Genomic DNA, 22,776 nt, shown 5'->3' with positions numbered 1-22,776 from the left:
GTTGCATCCTAGTAATTGTGGTATCTAGAGAACCAGGATGGCGGGAGGCAGTAAGTCTACCGCGTGCATGAAGAGACTGATGGCTGATTTGAAGAGTCTGGAAGATGACGCCCCTGCAGGTGTTAGCGCAGAACCGCGAGAGGGCAATCTTATGATATGGGATGCCGTTATTTTCGGGTATGTATACTAGGGTTTCTGTAATTTTATATTTCTCCTTCATCATTAAATAATAATAATCATATCTCTGCTTCTAAAATTTCGATTCATCTGAATACGCTCCTTCTGTTCATATTAGATCCAAGTAGTTGACTGATCTGTGTCCATCATTGTTTGCAGGCCATCAGACACTCCATGGGATGGCGGTTAGTATTTCCACAAAATAAGACTTCCTGTTTACTTCAGAAATTTCGATTGACTGAACCTGATAGTTTTGTATCGCAAATTTGTAGGCATATTCAAGCTAACGCTCGAGTTCAGGGAGAATTACCCTAACACACCTCCAAAGGTGAGGTTTGTGTCGAAGATGTTTCACCCAAATAGTAAGTGTTGTCTACCCAAACTTAATTTCTTAGTTTTCAGTAAATACAAATTGATTATTCATTACGTTTATTTAATAGTATTTGATGCTGTAAGAACAATGAAATCTGCCCTTCTTCTTCTCAAACTCTTACCGGGCATATCAGATCGTAGGTTTAAAAAGCTCTTTGGTAATCATCAACAAAGTGATATTTGGTTCGTCATGTGCAGTTGATGAAGAAGATGGTGGTATTTGCTTGGACATTTTGCAAGACAAGTGGTGCCCAGCCTACGATGTCCCAACAGTTCTCGCTTCAATTCAGGTACATTTTTGGCTGTGAGCTTTTCTTGTAATGTGGCATTGTAAAAGAAGGGAAATATAATCTACAAATAAATGTGTGAGTGCTATATAGTTTTATGTTTTATAATTATTAATAATGATTATATGTTTTATAATTATTAATAATGATGCAAAATTAAGGTTTTAATTACTCATTGGTTTTTTTGCTATTTTTGTTGGATACTTGCAAAAATCATGAGAAACAATTATTAAGAACAATATACATTTGTTGAATGTATGTTGTTCGTGAGAAACAATTATAGTCCTATTTTATTAAATTTATGTTTTGTTAACATTAACCACAAAATAATATTAAAATATTTTTTTAAATAAATAAGTAAAAATATTATTATTTTATATTAAACATGGGGTATTTTATTAAAAAAAATGGAAATTATTGTCTTTTAACAATCAATGGTTCAATACACATGATAGCTTTAGTGCAGACTAATAACATCAAATCTTCTATCAAGTAAGCTGAATTTACTTTTCACTTCATTTAAAATCACGCTAAAATTTATGACATTTCTTTCTTATGATTGGTTTCTCATTTTGCAATGAGAAAGCTTCAAAATGTGTTTATTATTTTAACATCATCCATAGTTAAAACATTAGAGTGGTATTCTCACTATCGCAAACAACTAAGCATTCGAGTTATGTTAACTACATGTCACATAAAAAAGTTATTTTATGTAAGGTATTTTTATTTTAAATTTAAATTTAAATTCTAAATTCTAAGTTTTATTGGACACCCTACCTTTGCAGGGGAGAGTTATCAATTAATTAATTTAGTAAGTAAATATAAAAAATGTTAATTTAGTCATTATAATTATTTGTATTGGAATTATTGGTTTATGAAGTCCCATCTCATACTTTCAACTTGAGCTTAGAAATAAAATGGATGAAATGAGTTTCCTAGTGAGCTACTACAAAAAGGTGCTTTTAGGACAATATTTAAAAAAAATTGAACAACTTCTTTCCCCTTCTCTGGCCCTAGTATCTATCTCTCTTTCTTTGTCTATTTATCTCTTCCCTAAACATACATACTCTCTCTCCATCTCTCCCTTGTTACTTTGTCTCTCTTAACATCTCTCTCTATGTATTTATTCTTCCCTCCCTCTCCACCCCTCTAACTCCATCTCCATATCCCTCCCTCTCTCCTCTCTCCTCTCTCTGAAGTCCTCTCTTTTGTCCTTCCTATCTCTCACTTTTGCTACTATTTCCCTCTCTCTTCCCCCATCTATCTCTCTCTCTCTCTCCAATCCTCTAACTATTTCCCTCCCTCTCTCCTCTCTCCCACCTCCATATTTATTTCTCCCTCTCCATCTCTTACCCTTTTCTAACTCTCTCACTCCTCTCCCTTTGGCTCTCTCCATTTGTCCTCCCCCCTTTCCTTCATTTTATCTCCACATCCCCCTATCTGTCCACCTCTTTAACTTTGTCTTTGGTCTTCCCTCCTATATATATCTAGAGTTAACAAATATATCATGGTACATTATTATATATTACAATATAACCAATTTAATATTGTATTAATCCAAAGGTATTAAATTTAATAATATTAATATTATAATATATTAATATGAAAATCAGATTTAATAATAATAATAATATTAGCATTAATAATGTTTCTGGCATTGTATTAATAATAATTTGGTTCTCGGTATTTGGCCCATAGAATTGGAATATTTCTAATCCTATTTGATATATTTTTATTTATTTACCATACCTCTTTCATATTTATTTATTTACCATGCTAATTTTATAAACATGATATTTGGATCATAGTATTTAGCTCATTGTCTTAATAATTATTTGTCCCATGGTATTTGGGTGATAAAAAGAATGATCTAAGGCCTCCAAGCAAAAAACAAGCAATTAACAAGGCTAATTAGAGTTGTAATTTCGAATCTATTCAAATAAGAACTCCAAATTATCATGCAAAGCTATCCAAGGAACTTATGAAAGAAAAAACCACTGATCAATGCAAGGAATTTGTCTCCAAACCATTGCAATGGCATCTCTAAGTCTAAAGGGATGACAAATTCATCTCCATTAGCATCAATTTCTTTTGTATAGAAAATGATCGAGGAGAGGACTCAATTGCAATTGAGATAAATCACATTTCTTAAAACTCTTAGAAAATATAAGCTTAACAACTTGAATATGAAGTCATAAAACCCATTAAAAAGCTCCCAACATGCAGAAGAATATCAATTCCACACCAAAATATATTGATTCACCACCTTACGAGGCCTAACCTGAACCTAAAGGCACTTTTGAGACCACCAAAATCAAAATATGTTAAAACCCCAAAAAAATACAAAATTCCATTTCAATCAGGAGAATCCACATCTCCACAAAGTTTGAATTCCCATAGAAATGGTTAACCCACTATAATAGGTAAATCATGAAAAATATCGCGGCTACTAAAAATGTCAGCCGGTGGACAATCGCCATGAACATGCCTTGACAAATAATAAAAAACTATTTGCCCTAACAATAATAAATATGTATGTATTCATATTGTCTTTAGTTTTGAAGTGCCCACCTTTAATATTTAGGACTATGTGGAGCTCCTCCTAACTATTAAGATGTTCATTAAATAACATTGCATCTTTGTTGTGGTTCTCAAAGGCCTTGATATAACATCCCTACTCAATGTAAGGGATCTCGCAAGGCTCAACCTCATATACTATGGTTATAGACTTAGTAGAGGTGAACACTCAACACAAAACAGTGAAGATTGCACTCTAATAAATTTAATTTATACATTGAATTAGTTGTGGATTGAATAGTTGGTGCGTTAACTAGCAACTACTCCCTCTGAATATTATTTTATCTCCTACCTACATCATTGACCAATATTTCATCGCTTGAATATGAATATATGTCGTGCTTATGATTTTGAAACATACCCTTAATCAATACCTATATGTTAGCTCGCTTGTTGGTCTAAGTCTTCCTTGCTGTATCCCATTGCTTTAACAATCTTGATTAAATTATATTGATTTATATTCTTGCCGTATTAAGATCTAAGAATTTTGATGCACTTGCTAATTTGTTTTACGAACATACTCTTAAACTCTTTAAAGTGCTCAAAAACATCACTGTTAATTCTTATCAAAAGAACCATGTGTACCAAGATCTATTATCAACAAAAATAAGAAAATACCATGCTCCACCATGAGTTCTAGTTTTCAAAGGTCCACATATAAAAATTTGAATTAAATCAACCATCTCCTTGCACGTTTTTTTCTTTAAGTATAGGAAATTTTTCTCTATGTTCTTTCCAAGTACACATGCTTCACTTTCAACATGATCGTTTTTTATAACAATAAGACCTTCAGCCATTGTGTTCTTTTAAAGTAACATTAAATCATTGTGATTTAGATGGCATATCTTTGATGTCATAACTCTATCAGCGCCATTGTTGTAGATTTCAATGCTTGATTACTTGTCCTCGTCACATCCATCTTATATAACCCTCCAACTATCGTACATGTGGCAATAACATAGTGATCTTGAATATATTTCACAACACACTATAATTTGACAAATTCCATCTTGATATATTGCCTCCCTTGTTGTTGTCCCATGGGTTTCCTTTGTATGGTTGTTTTACCCTTGGTTACTAATGCCAAATATGATCTATTTGAACCCAAATTAAAGCTCTTCATCCTCTCCTTTTTGTAGAGAAACTCTTTTCAATTCACTACATATAGGTCGCTTCTCTCTAGCTGAGATATTTGAAACAAAAAATTGATAATCTTTTAATGTGATTATGAATAAGTAAATACTAGACACATTTTTTCCAATATACCCTAACATCTCCCTTAAATATTTGACACGAGACATGAAATTGGTTATATTTTCATTTTCTTCCATTTTGAGAGATAAAAGATTATTCTTCAAAAACAAGATCCAGTTTGTACTTTTCGTTTCATAAAAGCCATTTAGAACATCCCACATTTCCTTGGATGTACTGTAATATTTCATGTGAGGAATAATGTTATCCTTTACATACATACACAACAACACCTTTGCTTTCATCTCTCATTTCTCCCAATCATGAGCATAAGTTGCAATAGTGGGTTTGGGCTCATCACCACTAGTAATTCAAGACAAATGATAACTCTAGAATTGTTAACAACTTGAATTTCCCATTCACATAATTTCCTCCATCAAGATTATAAAACTCATTCTAATAACTACCAACCAGAAGATTTTACATGATGACAAAAAATATTTCTCCAATCAACAAACTGCAACCAAATATACCATATCTAAATCCAAATGCACCCAAATTCACTATATCCAAAGTGATCTTACAATGATTTTTTTTAAATATAATCACTTTAAATAAAATCTCATTGATGGAGTTTTCTTCTGATAAACTTTACACCACAATCACTTTTACCACACTTCTAAAATCCAAATTTCTTAAAATACAGTTTTAAAATCCCTATTTACCCTTTAACAATACCTAATTTATTTCCATAAAAAAACTTAAATAAATTATCTTCACTCATAGGAAAGCATTGAAAAAAACACGAGCATAAATCAATCTCTCTATTAAATGTAATCCATATCCATAGTGATTGTCCGCGGGGTCTGGATCAGTTGGAGGGCAAAGCTGTGTAGTTCTTGAGAGGAGCAGTCCGAGCTGTGGGAAGGTTGGAAAAACACAACATATGCAATTTTTGGAAGGAACGGGTAGTGGCGGCCTGGCAGCCAAAAATGTGCAACTACAGGAGGGAAATTGCAACAAAAAATGTGCAATTCCTGAGGGGAACTGGTAGTCATCTACCAAGTTCTTGGAAGCAAAAGCTACACAATTTCTGGAGGGAACTAGCAGTCGGCTGTGCGGAGCAACTTGCATGAAAATCTGCATTTGCGTTGGGAGGTTAACTAATCACCTCTACATAGTTTTTGAGCTGAGTGGACTGCTAGGCATCAAAGGGATTTCTCATGAAAATTGCATAGTTTTCTGGGTGAGAAGTTGGTCGATTGGCTCGGGGGATTGTTGGAAAAACTGTAAAATTTTCTCAGTTAATGGAGTGGGCAAGGTTTGCAGCCCCTGCGCAATTTTTGAGGGGAGGCAGTCCCACGGTGACTATCAGGTCAAACTCCCCAGTTGACAAGGAGGAAGGTTGACTGACCAACTTATGGGCACACAGCTTGAAATGGTCTTCTTGGTGCTTCTGCATTGTTTTGGGTGACATTCGGTTGAGTTGATGGCGGGGTGATGGTTCGACTGTTAGAGGGGAGTCTAGTCATCATAAATTCAGCAAAATGAATAAGTGTGTGATCGATTGAAAATGTGCATATGTGATCTTGCAGAAACACAGATGTTATAATAGTGAACACAACAACTACATATGAAGCGAAGATCTTGAGTATGATAAGAACATGGTCAGAAGCATGACATTGACATCAACATGCAAAATATTTTAGTGGAATGGTCAATCAAGGTATGTGCGAAGACTCACACAACGTCATGGAGTGAACTTGAGTGCATGTAGTAATCAAGTAAAACTCTTAAAGGAGGCTCTGAAATTGGATGGAGGCTAAAATTTTGGAGGGTGTTTCAGCTGCTACAACAGATCCTTTAGGTTTTATTCAAGTTGCTACAAGACTGCCCAGAAATCTCCCTTGCTCTCTTGCTCTCCTTCTCTCAATCTGCTCATGAAAGAATTGAATCGAATGTGATCTTTTCCTCCTTTTCCTCCCTTAATATAACTCCATGTGACTTTTGGGTGATCTCTAAATCCAATGGCTGAAATAGATTTAGATCAATGGCTGAGATTAAATTCTCATTTAAATCTCACTTCTTATTTTTTAATTCACCCCACTTTAATAAAGACACACTTAGTCATTTATTTCCAAAGTCACTTTTCCTTTATAATTTTTCATTGACTTTATAAAAGTCACTTTAAAGTTAGACTTAGTAACTTTATCACTTAAAGTCACTTTTAAAATATATTTACCTTTATAAAATTATAAAGTCACTTTAGGAGAAAAATTAAATTCTTTTGGACACTTTTCCCTAGGCCAAAGATCAAAGCCTAAGGGAACCACCTGTCCTTCGGTACCAAATTTCAACACTCCCTCTTACCGAGGAAGGTGTTCCTCACCACACCCATCTTCTCTTTGAAGTAGACATGCTTGCCCCGTGGTAAGGCTTTGGTAAGGATATCTACAACCTGCTCATCAGTGGAAATATACTCAAGCTTCACAACTCCCTTCTGAACATTGTCTCTGATGAAATGGTATCTGATCCCGATATGCTTTGACTTGTCATGAAATACTGGATTCTCCGTGAGTTTAATGCAACTCTGATTATCACAGTAAATCACTAAAGGTCTCAACGGCTGACCAAATAAGCCAAACAACATCTTGCGAAGCCAGATAGCCTCACAACTAGCTACACTGGCTGCCATATACTCTGCTTCCGTTGAACTCAATGCTACTGACTGCTGCTTCCGGCTGAACGATGACACTACTGCTGAACCCAACCCAAAATAGCACCCTGAAGTGCTCTTCTTATCAAAAGCACAACATGCCCAATCAGAATCAGTGTATCCTGCCAATCTCACTCCATCTCCCTGCCTGTAGTCTAGACCATAATCCACTGTCCCCTCCAAGTATCGCAAAATGTGTTTTGCAGCCACCCAGTGAACCTTCCTAGGCTCACACATAAACTGACTCATCGTGTTGACTGCAAAACAGATATCTGGTCTAGTGTTGACCAAATACATCAAGGAACCAATCAGCTTCCTGTACAATGTGGGATCCACCAACTCGGAATCCGAAGCATGAAGCTTCTTCGATTTGGTGATCATTGGTGTCGAAATGGGTCTACAATCCTCCATGTGGAATCTGCTAAGGATGTCCACAATATACTTCCCTTGCCCCAGGAAGAAATGCCCCTCCTCCTGCCACACCTCCAAACCCAAAAAGTAATGTATCAAGTCGATGTCCTTCATCTCAAACTCCGTCGCAAGATCTCTCTTGCAGTGCTCTATGAGTCTCTCTGCACCTGTAATGATCAAGTCATCCACATACAGCACCAGAATGAGAGGCTCCTCACCAATCACAATAAAGTAAAGGTTCTGATCTGCCTCACTCTTTGCGAAACCCATTCCCTGCAAATATGTATCTATCCTAGAGTACCAAGCTCTGGGGGCTTGCTTCAGGCCATAAAGGGCCTTCTTCAGTCTGCACACATGGGACTCCTTCCCATGCACCTCAAAGCCCTGTGGTTTCTCAATGTACACCTCCTCCTATATGAAACCATTGAGAAATGTGGTCTTCACATCCATATGGTGGATCTTCCAACCCATCTCTGCTGCTATCGATATAATGGAGCGGATCAAAGTATATTGAGCCACGGGAGTGAAGGTATCCTCATAATGAACTCCCTCTACCTGGGAGAACCCTCTAGCCACAAACCTTGCTTTGAATTTCTCAATGCTGCCATCTACAGAATGCTTTACCTTGTAAAGCCATCTGGAAGTAACCACGATTTTCCCTCAGGCCTCGATACCACCTCCCAAACATCATTCTTCATGCTAGAAGAATACTCCTCCTGCATGGCCTCTCTCCACACCTGTTGGCTAGCTGCCTCCTCATAGCTAGAAGGCTCAGAGTCAAGGATGCTGGTAACCATCGCCATATAGCTACAAAACCTCTCAGGTGGTCTACTCTCTCTGACTGGCCTCTTCAGCTTAGCAAGAGATGTGGCATCTCTCAAGGTGTTCTGAAGCCGCTTGGGCTTTCTCTTCCCTGAGCATGCTTCTCCCATAGGAGAATGAAACTCCTCCTCCTCATCACCATCAGTAGCCTGAACTCCTGACTGTTTGTCTGCTATCCTCTTTCCTACACCTGAACCTATAGAAGTTGAGGCACCGTGTGAACTGTCCATCAATGGACTCCCTAGTGAACTGCTCTGTGAATTGCTCTGCATGCTACCCAGAGCACCACCCCTCTCACTCAGCAAGCCACTACTCACTGACGGACCTGACATCCTCATAGATGTACCTCTGGGTCCTCCTGATCCCTGCCTACTAGATCCATGTGACTGACTCAACTGTTGCTGAGGGTCTGGCTGATCCAGATACTCTAACTCCCGTGACCTCCTAAAGGGCCTGTCCTCCTCGAACTTCACATCCTGTCTGACAACAACTCTCCTCTCTGCAGGAATTTAAATCCGAAAGGCCTTTGAGGTCTTACTGTAGCCCACATAGATACCCTTCTCTGTGGTGGGCTCTAGCTTGGTCCTCTTCTCCTTGGGTATATAGGAGTATGTAATGCATCTAAAGATATGAATATGACCAATATCAGGCTTCTTCCCGGAGAAAGCCTCCTCTGGAGTCATGTGCCCCAAGGCACGATGCGGACTCCTGTTCTGCAAGTAAACAGTTGTGTTGCAGGCCTCTGCCCACAAGAACAATGGCAACCCCTCATCATGTAACATGACTTTGGCAGCCCCTATGATGGATCTGTTCTTCCTCTCCGCAACCCCGTTCTGCTGGGGGTTGTAAGGAACAGTGAACTCCCTCCGAATGCCTGCCTCCCCACAATACTCAAAAAAATCTCCAAGGGTGTACTCTCCTCCATTGTCCGACCTCAAGGACTTGATATTTCGACCTGTCTGAGTCTCCATAAGAGCTCTGAACTCCTGAAACCTATTGAAGACCTCACTCTTGGTCTTCAAAAAATAAATCCAGGTCCTCCTAGAGTGATCATCGATGAATAAAACATAGTACTCGTATCCACTCAAGGAAACATGAGACACCCGACCGCTCACATCGGAATGAATGAAATCAAGTATCCCCGTCGCTCTGCTGTCACTGCTGGGAAAAGGGGATTTGGCAAACTTTCCCATCGCACAACCTCTGCAAGTATCAAAGTGATCAGTACTGAAATCTGGCATACTTGTAGTGATCTCCTGCAATGTCCTCAAGGCTCCATGATACATATGTCCCATCCTGTGGTGCCAAATCTCACATAGCTCAGAATTGCTAGCTCTGCTGTCGGTACTACTGCTTAATGCCAAAAGGGGCTGGAATGCAAACTTGTACACCTTTGCATGGCGTACACCTATCACTCTAGCTGAATCAGCTGGAGTGCCCCTGGGATACATCAACACTTGTCCTCTCTTGAACAGTACCTCATATCCTCTGTCCTCCAAAGCTGAGACAGATATGAGGTTCTTCCTCATCCCTGGCACATAAAGAACCTCTGACACCTTCATGGGAGGTTTGGACTCCCTCTGAAATGTCACTGTCCCCACCCCGACTGCTCTAACAACTCTGTCATCACCGAGTACTACCTCAATATCAGTGCCACTCTCTGAAAGTTTTGAGAAGTACTCACGGACTCCTGTCATATGACGTGAAGCCCCACTGTCCACATCCAGATACCAGAAGATGCTCCGCTAATCGAGGGAAAAGCATGCTCCCTCTGAACCTATGTGGCAGGTGATCCTGCACTAGAGGACTCACATGTAGTGAACGTAAACACTCAGTCAAAACGACCAGCAAAGTCCTCAATCTCTGCTGAAGCTGCCATGTCCTGGTTCTTCCCCTTCTTCTTCTTCTTCTTCTCCGGACACACAACTGCATAGTGTCCCATCTTTTGACAATTCCAACACTTCACCTTGGAATAGTCCTTCTGTGTGTTCCCCTGTTTACGTTTACCTTTGCCTTTGCCCCCACCACTTCTCGTGGAAGCCTGCTTCTTCCCTTTGCCTTTCTTGCCTCCTGCCACCAGTGCTACATCCTCATCCTGCTCAACTGGTTTGGCTACCCCAAGCTGACCTTTCCTTATCTATGTCTGAATGCAATCATCCCAAAACCTCTCCCATGTGGGAAGGGTCTCACATGCAAAAACCCCATCAGAAAAGTTCACTCATGGAGGAGGGAGGCCATTCGCTGCAATCCGCACCAACTCAGTGGGTGGAACGACCTCTCCAATCGCTGCCAACTCATCTCTCACATTAGTAATCTTTGTGAGATATCCAGCTGCACTATCATTACCCATCTTAATATTCTTCAGCTTCTCCTTCAAGACCATCTTCCGGTTCTCATTGGTACTCTAGTAGAGATTGGATAATGCTGTCCACATCTCATGGGCATTGCTCTTTCCTCTCACATGAGGAATGCAATGCTTTTTGATTCCGTCTAGAATCAGCCTCTTACTGTTGTTGTTCTTTTTATTATAAGTTGTCAACTAAGTAGCATCAGTAGGCACAACAACAGGGTTTTGTGTGGTATGCACCATGATATCCCAGACTTCTGCCTCCTCAAAGATACTCTGCATTCTCTCCTTCCAAACGCTATAATTTATATGCCCATCCAGCCTATCCTCCACCCTCAATCCCAATGACATCCTACTGTCCTAAAACTGAAAAATAGCACTGCTGTAGTAAAGATAAAACTGTTGTTTATGAAAAAATCAGCCTGCTGGAATTTTCTGAGTGAAAAATCAGCAACTGTGATTTTTCCCTTTGTTGTCCCAAACTGCCTTTCAGCACTCAAGCTCTGATACCATGTAGAAATTTTTGTTTTCCCACCCCGGTTTTGAGTTTCTCCTTATTTCTCCCATATAGTTAAATTCCCTTTCCCACAACCATACATTTAACAAGCTGAAAAAATAAATTTGCTGAAAACACAAATTCTAGAAATTTTACAAAATGTTGGAAATTGCAGAAATAAAAATCAGCAGTAATAAACAGCCATTAAAACACATTTAAAAACTGAGAATTTTGGTCAACGTGACCCTAGAAAACCCCCCTACAACTCTTGGGGAAAACCAGTATGAGAGCTCTTCTTTATTTTTGGAAAATGCCTTTTTACAGTAAGAGAAATGTTCAGCAAAAAAATCAGCAAACAGACTTTTACAACTTATGTCAGCCTTGTTGATACTCTGCTGCTGTTAATCCTCTGCTGTTACTCTGCAACTGTTACTCCGATGTTGTTACTACACAGCTGTTACACCGATGTTGTTACTCCGCTGCTGATACATTGCTGCTGATACACTGCTGTTGATACTCTGCTGCTGTTACACCACTGCTGATACACCGCTGCTGATACTCCGCAGCTGTTACACCGCCCAGAAATCTCTCTTGCTCTCTTGCTCTCCTTCTCTCAATCTGCTCATGAAAGAATTGAATCAAATGTGATATTTTCCTCCTTTTCCTCCCTTAATATAACTCCAAGTGACTTTTGGATGATCCAAGTGACTTTTGAGTGATCTCTAAATCCAATGGCTGAAATAGATTTAGATCAATGGCTGATATTAAATGCTCATTTAAATTTCACTTTATATTTTTTAATTCACCCCACTTTAATAAAGACCCACTTAGTCATTTATTTCCAAAGTCACTTTTCCTTTCTAATTTTTCATTGACTTTATAAAAGTCACTTTAAAATTAGACTTAGTAACTTTATCACTTAAAGTCACTTTTAAATTAGATTTAACTTTATAAAATTATAAAGTCACTTTAGGAGAAAAATTAAATTCTTTTGGACACTTTTCCCTAGGCCAAAGATCAAATACTAAGGGAACCACCTGTCCTCCGGTACCAAATTTCAACACCAAAATATAGATAATTCATGGGAAAAATTCCAATGGTAATTGAAAAACCTTTTAGTGATGGTGACGGGTAAAAATAAAGGTGGAGGGTGATATTTTGTGGATGTTTAGAGGGATAGTGGATAAAAAAAGAAGGTTGGTGGATTCGATGGATACCGAGGGATTCTATAAGATCTGTCTCTTTCCATTATATGGAAAAAAAACAAATCTTCCTCCCTTTCACATGCTCAGCAACTTCTTGTACCATTTTGTGTCAATCTCATATTAGTATGTGTCAATCATGTACCAAAGTTTGTTTGGCCAATATCTCTCAAACAATTTATTATATCTACCTAATTTTTTTTTTGCATGTTTCCATCATCCTTATATACCTCTCCATAAAATTTATTTCCCAACGGATGCATAGGTCACAAGAAATTAGAAAATGACTATAGGATATGGAGGCCAATTTGTCAAAAACTATTCATTAGAATTTTCTAAAATTTATTGAGCATGTTTCCATCATTATTATACATCTCTTAATTAAAGAAGTAATAAAGATAATGCATGATTTCTTAGATATAATCAAAACAATTTATGCCTTGTTTATTTTGAGAGTCGTATAGGAAAACAAAAATTTCGTGTAGCACTTCTGGACAATGAGTAAAATGAGTGGGAAAGGCTTGGGAATGATGGGAAATGTCATGGAAAACATAACCTTCATGTAGCACTTCATGACAATGAGTAAAACGAGTGGCAAAGGCTTCATAATGATGGGAATTTGATCGAAATGGATGTGGGTGATGAATTGACATCGCCTTGGTACCATTGGATAATTTGGGAAAAGGGGTAGAAATCCAAGTTTGACTTCTTTTGATCAACTTGATCCATTTTTTTTTTGGTATTTGGCCAACGATATTAATAATAATTTTTCCCGTGGTATTTGGCCCATAAGCTTCACTGAAATAAAACCTATTTTTTGAGTTTTTGAAAATATGAAGAGGTATATCAGGTAAATATTAAAGGATGATTTATTTATTTACCATAGCTCTAGATTATTTATATCTCTTTTTTTATTTACCATACCTCTTGTTTATTTGTATTTTTTATTTATTTACCATACCTCTTTTTTGAGTGTTCATATTTTAAATTTATATTGTGTCTATACATAATAATAATAATTAGATTGATTTTTAAATAGAGTTGACATTAGGTTAAAAATGTTAAATTTTAAATGCTAAACATTACATGTTAAATGTTACATTTATGTTTACATTTTTATGTGAGATCCACCCCCATACTAGATCTTAGAGGTTTAAACTAAATATTAACCCCATACTGGGTTGTAGAGCACTAAAGTACATATTGCATGTTTATGTCTAAAAACAAGTTCAACAAACTTCAAGGAAGATGATTTAATTTTAACCACACGAATACTCCCAAAAAAAAGTTAACATTAATTAAGAACCAAAACAAACCCTTAAACAAAATAAACGACCTTCAACTAATGAAAGAGTTTACGAAAAACTTTAAACAAAAAAATATGACCATAACACTAAATATGGAAAAGTAACCCAAGATGATAACACCATAAAAGAATCCATATAAGGCCTCCAAGACCTTCAACGAACACAACATGTACACATGAAGTGAATACCTTGAGTATGACTTGGTTGCAAGCATGGCATTAACATCAACATGCAAAAATTTTTTGTGGAATGATCAAGAAAGGTGGGTGCAAAGACTCACATAATCTCGCATAGTGAACCCCAATGCATGTAGCCATCAGGTAAAACTCTCAAAGGAGGCTCTTAAATTGGATGGATGCAAAATTTTTTGAGGGTGTTGCAACCACTACAACATATCCTTGAGGACAAAATTTTGGAGGGTGTTGCAACCACTACAACAGATCCTTTAGGGTTTATGCAGATTTCTACAAGACTGTGTGTCATCCTATAAAAACCACATAGTCCCCTCATGTTTATAATTTTCTCTCATTATTGCCTTCCAAAATATTGATAATTCATGGGAAAATTTCCAATGGTAATTTTAAAACCTTTTCGTGATAGTAATGGGTAAAAATAGAGGTGGAGGGTGAGATTTTGTGGATGTTTAGTGGGATAGTGGAGAAAAAAGAAGGCTGATGGATTGGATGGATATCAAGGGATTCTATAAAATCATTTTATTTCCACTATATGGAAAAAAATTGAATCTTCCTCCCCTTCCCATGCCCTCTAGCTTCCTCTGCCACTCCGTGTCAATCCTATATCACTCTGTTTCAATCATGTACCAAATATTTTTTGGCCAATATCCCTAAAAAATTATATCTACCTGGATTTTTTTGAGCATGTTTCCATCATCCTTATATACCTCTCCATAAAATCCATCTCCCAACTAATGTACAAGTCAAAAGAAAAATAGAAAATTACTATAGGATATGGAGGCCAAATTCTTGAAAAGTATGCACTCGAATTTTCCGAAATTTATTGAGCATATTCCCTGTGTATTTTGGGATTCCTATAGAAAAACAAAACTTTCTTGTAGCACTTCAAGAAAATGAGTAAAATGAGTGGGAAAGGCTTGGGAGTGATGGAAAATTCCGTGCAAATGGATGTGGATGATGCGTTGACATGGCCTTGGTACCATTGGAGCATTTGGGAAAAGGGGGAGAAAGCCCAAGCTTGACTCCTCTTGATCAACTTTGATCAATTTTTTTCTTTTTGTATTTGGCCCACGGTATTAATAATAATTTGTTCCATGGTATTTCGCCCATAAGCTTCACTCAAAGAAAACCTATTTTTTCAGTTTTTGTAAATATAAAGAGTTTTTATTTATTTACCATAGCTTTAGATTATTTATATTTTAATTTATTTACCATACCTCTGAAGTAAGTATAAAAAGAGGTTTTATTTATCTACCATACCTCTGGAGTAAGTATAAAAGGATGTTTCATTTATTTACCATACCTCTTGTTAATTTGTATTTTTATTCATTTACCGTAGCAGTTTTTTATTGTTCATATTTTAATTTTATATTGTGTTTCTACATAATAATAATAAGGTTGGTTTTTAAATTCAGTTGACATTAGATTAAAATTTTTAAATGTTATGTTCGTGTTTACATTTTTATGTGAGATCTACCACCATATTGGGTTGTAGAGTGCTAAAGTAAATATTGCATGTTTATGTCTAAAAACAAGCTCAACAAACTTTAAGGAAGATGATTGAATTTTAAATCTACCAGGTGGATACTCCCAAAAAAAAGTTAACTTTAATTAAGAACCAAAACAAATCCTTAAACAAAATAAACCACCTTCAACTAACAAATGTGTTGACTAAAACCATTAAACAAAACATATGACCATAACTTTAAATATGACAAAATAACCCAAGACGATAAGACCATAAAAAAAAAAACCATATAAGGCATCCAAGCAATAGACAAGAAATAAACAAGGCTAATGAGAGTTGTAAATTCACATCTATTCAAATAAGAACTCCAAACTAAGATGCAAAGCTATTTAAGGAATTTATGAAAGAAAAAACCACTATACAATGCAAGGAATTCGTCTACAAACCTCTGCAATGGTGTTTCTAAGTCCGAAGTGGTGACAACTTCATCTCCTTCAGCATCAATTTCTATTGTAGTGAAAACGATCGAGGAGAAGACTAAACTGAAATTGAGATAAACCCATTTTTTTGAAATTCTTAAAAAATATAAGCCTAACAGCTTGAATATGGCATCAAAAAATCCATTAAAAGGATTACAGCATGCAGAAGAACATCAACTCCACATAAAAATATTTTGATCCACCTTCAGGGCAACCCAACTTGACACTAAAGACACTTTCGATATGACCAAAATAAAAAAGATATTAAAACACCAACAAAATATGGAATTCCATTTCAATCGGGAGAATCCACATCTCCACGAGTGTTGAATTCCCATACAAATGATCAACCCACTATAATATGGAAATCACAACAAATATCATGGCTACTAGAAATGTCAGCCAGTGTTTGATCACCACGATCATGCCCTGAAAAATAGTAAAGAAGTATGTACCCTAAAAATAATCAACATGTATGTACTCACATTCTCTTAGTTTTGAAATGTTGACCTTTAATATCTATGACTATCTAGAGCTCCTCCTCCGAACTATGAAGATGTTTATAAGATAATCTTGCATCTTTGTTGTGGTTCTCAAAGGAATTGACATAACATCCCTACTCAATGTAAGGAATTTTCCAAGGCTCAACTTCACCGAGTATGGCGATAGACGTAGTAGAGGTGAACACTCAACAAAAAACCCTGAATATTGCATTCCAATAAATTGAATTTATACATTGAATTAGTTGCAGATTCAATAGTTGGTACGTTAATTATCAACTACTCCCTCTGACTATTAATTTATCTCCTACCTACATCGCTGACCAATATTTCATAACTTGAATATGAACATATGTCATGATTATGATTTTGAAACATCCCCTTAATCAATACCTATATGTTAACTTACCTCTTGGTCTAAGTCTTTCGTGTCGTATCCCATTGATTTTCCAATCTTGATTAAATTCTCTTGATTTATATTCTCGCCTTATTGAGATATAAGAATTTTTATGCACTTGGTAATTTGTTTCTCGACCCTACTCTTGAAGTCTTTAAAGTGCTCAAAAACATCATTCTTAATTCTTATGAAATAAAACCCTCTGTACCAAGATCTATTATTAACAAAAATAATAAAATATCATTCTCCACCAAGAGATCTAGTTTTCATAGGTCCACATAAAAGGGTTTGAATTAAATCAACCATTTCCCTCTACCTTTTTTATCTTAAATATAGGAAATTATTATTTATGTTCCTTTCCAAGTACACGTGCTTCACATTCAGCATGATCATTCTTGATAACAATAAGACCTTCAACCATTATTTTCATTTAAAGTAACTGTTGACACCTAATCCTCTGCGATTGGGTGAATGTGAACAATTGTCAAGAAGATGAATTGATCAGTCACATTCATGTATATAACAATAGCTACCTAATGAAATACACGAATCAGTTTTACTGCCGTTGGAGAGTTACTGCCTGGCCTAACATGGTATCAGAGCCAGCGCTTTTTTAGCTCATGTTCCTTGTAACTCCCTTGTCTACTCTAATAATACTTGTGTTGCTCCTCCATACAATTAGTTGTGCCCTCTGTGTCTGTCATTTTCAGTTATAGAGACCTGCGCCATATTCCTTTACCTGCGCTCTGCCCATAAATGTTTGTTGTTCCACGTATTCTGCTTCTAGTGTGGAATCTGCTGGAACTGATTGTTTGCGTGATCTACAAGAGAAAGCTCCTAATCCAAGACTCGTAGCATATCCTGAAGTAGATACCCCAGTTTCTTTGTCTCCATCGAAGTCTGAATCAGAGTATCCAATCAAGCTGAAGTTGTCCACCTGTGTATACTTGATTCCAAGGTCTTGAGTTCCCTTCAAGTACCTTAGAACTCTTTTTGCAGCAGACCAATGTCCCTCACAAGGCTTTTGCATGAACCTGGAGGGGATTCCAACAGTAAATGAAATGTCTGGTTTGGTAGTAGTGAGGTAGATGAGACTTCCTACAAGCTGTCTATACTTTGATGCATCCTCAAATTCCTTTCCTTCAACAGATGTGAGCTTTAAGTTTTGTTTCATTGGAGTAGAAAGAGGATTGCACTTTGTCATGCCAAATTTGTTTAACAAATCTCCAATGTATTTCTTTTGAGAAAGAAATATGGATTTTGGATGTTGGGTTACTTCAATGCCAAGATAGTAATGAACATAGCCCAAATCAGTCATTTCAAAACTTTTCCCCAATTCCTTCTTTATGGATGCAATGTAGCTTTCATTGTTCCCTGTCACTAAAAGATCATCTACATATACCACAAGATACATAACTGTTTTGCCAAATTTCTTGACAAATAAAGTTGCATCATCAAGATCAAAATGATTGAAGCTGAGTTTCAGAAGATGCTTAGTTAGTTTTTCATACCAGGCTCGTGGTGCTTGTTTGAGGCCATACAAGGACTTCACAAGTTTGCATACTTTATGTTCATGTACTTTCACAGCAAATCCTTTAGGCTGGGACATAAAAATATTCTCTTTTAGATCTCCATTCAAGAATGCAGTTTTTACATCCATTTGATGGACTTTCCAACCGTTCTGAGCAGCTAGTGCAAAGAGTGTCCGGATGGTGGCCCATTTTGCTATGGGGGAAAAAGTTTCCTCATAATCGACCCCTTCCTTCTGTGCAAAACGTTTTGCCACAAGCCTAGCTTTGTGTTTGTCAAGTGAGCCATCATATTTGTACTTGTTCTTGTAGACCCACTTGCAACCAATTGGTTTGGTTCCAAATGGAGGATCAACCAGCTTCCAAGTGCCATTCTTTATGAGGGCATTATACTCCTTTTGCATTGCTTCTTTCCATTCATCATGAGAAGCAGCTTCTTTGAAGGAAGTTGGTTCAAAATCTGTAGACAAGTTCAATTCACAATCATAAGTAACATCCATATCAACAAGTGAATTAGAGTCATCTACATCACCTCCATCTTGTCGGTTTGAATTTTTGGTTCCTGTTTTTCCAATTTTTTCAGGACGAACACTTTCAAGTGTCTTTGTCAGCCACTTTCGGGGACCTTTCTCAGATGGTCCAGGCTGCTCTGTTGGCTGTGTTGGGACTGAATCAAGATTGAGTCTCCCAATTCTATAAATTACATCACTTAAAGCATCATCCGTTGTTGGAGTTTCATGTAGGGGAGATTGTTCTTCAGAACAAGATTCCACATGTTGATCTAGTATAGGAATCCTCCCTTCAAGATGTGGAATCTGATTATCAAATTCTTGAAATGATTTTGTTTTTTTGAATTTATCTAAGCGATCAAGTTTCCGCTCAACAACATTGTTAGATTTGGATGATTCCAGAAAAATGACATCTCTAGATACAACAAACTTTTTATTTACTTCATCATAGAGGCGGTATGCTTTAGAGGTGTTTGAATACCCCAGGAAGACACACTTACGACTTCTAGCACCAAGTTTGTTTCTATGTACCTTTGGTATCAAAGCATAACAGGTGGAACCAAAGATCCTGATATGTTTTACCGAAGGAACATGTCCATACCACAATTCATAAGGAGTCTTGTTTCTTATAGCATTAGATGGAAATCTATTCTTTATATATGCAACACATAGAACAACATCAGCCCAAAACATTATCTTTACATTTTTGAAGAAAAGCATGGATGGTACCATATTCAAAATAGTTTTATTCATTCTTTCTGCTACACCATTCTGTTGGGGATTATAAGGTACAGTTGTTTGATGTTTGATCCCATGTTCGCGAAGATAGTTTTCAAATTCATTTGATGTATATTCTTTTCCATTATCAGTGCGAATAGATCCAATATGAGATTGTGCATCATTTTCAATCCAATTATGAAAATTCTTGAATGTTTGAAAAGCATTAGATTTGTTCTTCAATAAATAAACCCCACACATTCTGGTGTAATCATCAATAAATGTCACGATATATTTATTTCCATTTGCAGAAGGAACATGCATTGGACCACATAAATCTGAATGAATGAGTTCAAGATTCCTATGTGCTCTTGAATGTGAATCACGAAAAGACTGTTTGCTATGCTTTCCTAGAATGCAAGCATCACATCGCTTATGTTTCCTAGGAATTGTAGGCAAACCAGCAACACCATTTTTCTTCAATAAGCGGAGACTGTCATAGTTTAAATGTCCAAATCTAGCATGCCATAATAAACTTGATGGAAGTGTACCTTCTTCATGATGAGAAATATATGAGAAATTTTGTGCATGAGAAGAGGTTCCTTGCAGTTTGAGAAGACTTTCTTCTTCTATTCCCCTCATGAAAAGCGAGTCATCAGATGCTTTTCTTACCTCAAGTTTGCCATCAAACATATGAATGGAGTGACCTTGCTAGCGGATGTGGACCAAGGACAACAAGTTTCTCTTGAGTTGTGGGAGATATAGAACATGATCCAGAAGAAAGTCTGGAAGACCAGGAAATTTAAGCCTGATTGTGCCAAGCCCTAATGGCTTGATTTTTTACTGATCTGCAAAGTATACTGCTCCATCAACATTGTCAGTGAATCTTCGAAAAAATCTTTTCTATGAGTCATATGACAGGTTGCTCCTGAATCAAGCAACCAATCATTTTTCGAAGAAGCAAGTGAAGCATTAAACAAATCTTCATTTACTCTAATGTTACATTGTGCCTCAATATAGTGAGCGGATTCAGGTGCTTTACCTTTGTCTGTATCATCAGTTTTACCTTTCTGCCGGTTTCTTTTCTACTCAATTTTGTCCCATGGTAGCTTGCATGTAGAAGCATCATGTGATCCATTTCGTTTGCAGCGAATGCAATGCAGATCTGCCTTTTCTCCTTGAGAATGTTTGCCCCCCTACCTCTGAAGTATCTTCCTCTTCCTCTTGGTCCACCTCTTCCTCTTGTAGAATCTTGAGCAAGATGCTTTTCTTTATGAGCAAGGCACACAGTCTCTTCAGAAGATTCAGGAGCTGTCTTCTTTCCAAAGGCTTTTTCTCTTTCAGCAAACTTTTTCACAAGAGCGTCAAATGTTATATCTTTAGGATTTCCATTTGCTTGTAAAGACTCAAGATAATTGGAGTAGGTAGGATAGAGTGCCTTGAGAAAAGCAATGAGAGGGATATCCAACTCAACCATAGTGGATTTAATATCATGCATTATAGACTTTACTTTAGATGCAAGCACAAGAGGATCATTATTTTTTAGTTCAAGAGTGAAGAGTTTAATCATGAGCTGAACAACTTCAAGTGCAGAATGTGAGTCATAGAGTTCTTTCAACTTTTGTAAAGCTTCAAAGGCAGTTGAATATGATGAAATATGGCGACTTACTTCTTCATTTACAGATGTTGTGATTGATGCATAGGCTTTGTTGTTCTTGTTTTCCCAAATGACGAGCTCTTTGTCTGATGTAGGCTGCATTGGGTCATTGTCTCCTTCTCCTACACACGCTCCTTTCCACAACTCATTGAAGATGAGGGTGTGTTTTATCATCCGAGACCATTCAGGATAGTTCTCCTTGCCAGTCAGAACTATCCCTACCATAGAGATGATTGAATGCATCCATGTGACAACGTCCAGTGTTCAACTATGTAACTGCGTCCAACGTTTAATTATGTAACTGCGTCCAGTGTTCAATTGTATGTGTTGCAGAACGGAGACTCGGAAAACATATATGTGAAGAGGGCAGACAGAAGCGCTGGTTAAAAGCAGAACAGTGGAGAGCCGAGAGGACACCAAGGAGAAAAACTGGAAATATTGACCAGTGGGCGCTCAACAAGCACCAGCGTTCAATTGTGGAGTAGATGTAGTATTTGTATGTAAGGTTCCGCCTCCGTCTTTGCTTTCTCGAACGATAGAATCCAGTCGTTCATGGTCAGAGACTGTGAAACGTTCAGAAGACTTCCTCCAAGAAGGGAGCCGCAGCAGACAAGAAAGAAGAGCGAGAGGATAGACTAGCAGCGCAGTATGAAGCGCTTTGACACCAGAGAGAAATCAACGCATTAGCAGAGAATATGGCAGAGGAACGTTTGCATATCAAAATACGTGGCAGCAACTAAAGCAACGAAAGAAATTATGTGGCTTAGGAAAATTCTTGAAGATTTGCAGGTAAAACAAGTACAATCAACTCCACTCATGATTGACAACACCTCTGCAATAATGTTGGCCAAGAACCCAAAATTCCATGATCGTACAAAGCACATCAATACTAAATATCATTTGATCCGACATCATGTTGAGGCCAAAACAATCCATCTCCGTAATTGTTCCACAAATGAGCAAATTGCAGACATCTTCACCAAAGCTCTTGGAAGAGAAAAGCTTGAAAGATTCAGAACGATGCTTGGACTCACCAACATCCCTTCAGATTAAGGGGGGCAATGTTGACACCTAATCCTCTGCGATTGGGTGAATGTGAATAGTCATCAAGAAGATGAATTGATCAGTCACATTCATGTATATAACAATAGCTACCTAATGAAATAAACGAATCAGTTTTACTGCCGATGGAGAGTTACTGCCTGGCCTGACAGTAACATTAAATCATTGTGATTTAGATGGCATATATTCGATTTCATAACTCTATTGTTGACATTGTTGTAGATTTCAATGCTTGATGACTTATCTGGGTCACATCCAGGTTATACCACCCTCCAACTATGGTACGTGTGACAATAACATAGTGATCTTGAATATATTTCAGAACACACTGTAATTTAACAAATTCCACCTTGAAATAT

The 22,776-nt window shown here is 37.2% G+C and overlaps 1 pseudogene; it reads left to right on the top strand.

The window, feature by feature from the left end:
• The first annotated feature begins 37 nt into the window (after positions 1-37).
• On the top strand, positions 38-21,840 carry LOC149226523 (ubiquitin-conjugating enzyme E2 2-like; annotated as a pseudogene).
• The last annotated feature ends 936 nt before the right edge of the window (positions 21,841-22,776 follow it).

The sequence above is a fragment of the Pinus tabuliformis genome, chromosome J (assembly GCF_031772625.1).
Source record: "Pinus tabuliformis cultivar Carrire ecotype Pingquan chromosome J, CPIR1, whole genome shotgun sequence".
Lineage (NCBI taxonomy): Eukaryota > Viridiplantae > Streptophyta > Pinopsida > Pinales > Pinaceae > Pinus > Pinus tabuliformis.
This window is presented reverse-complemented; position numbering and strand designations above follow the sequence as displayed.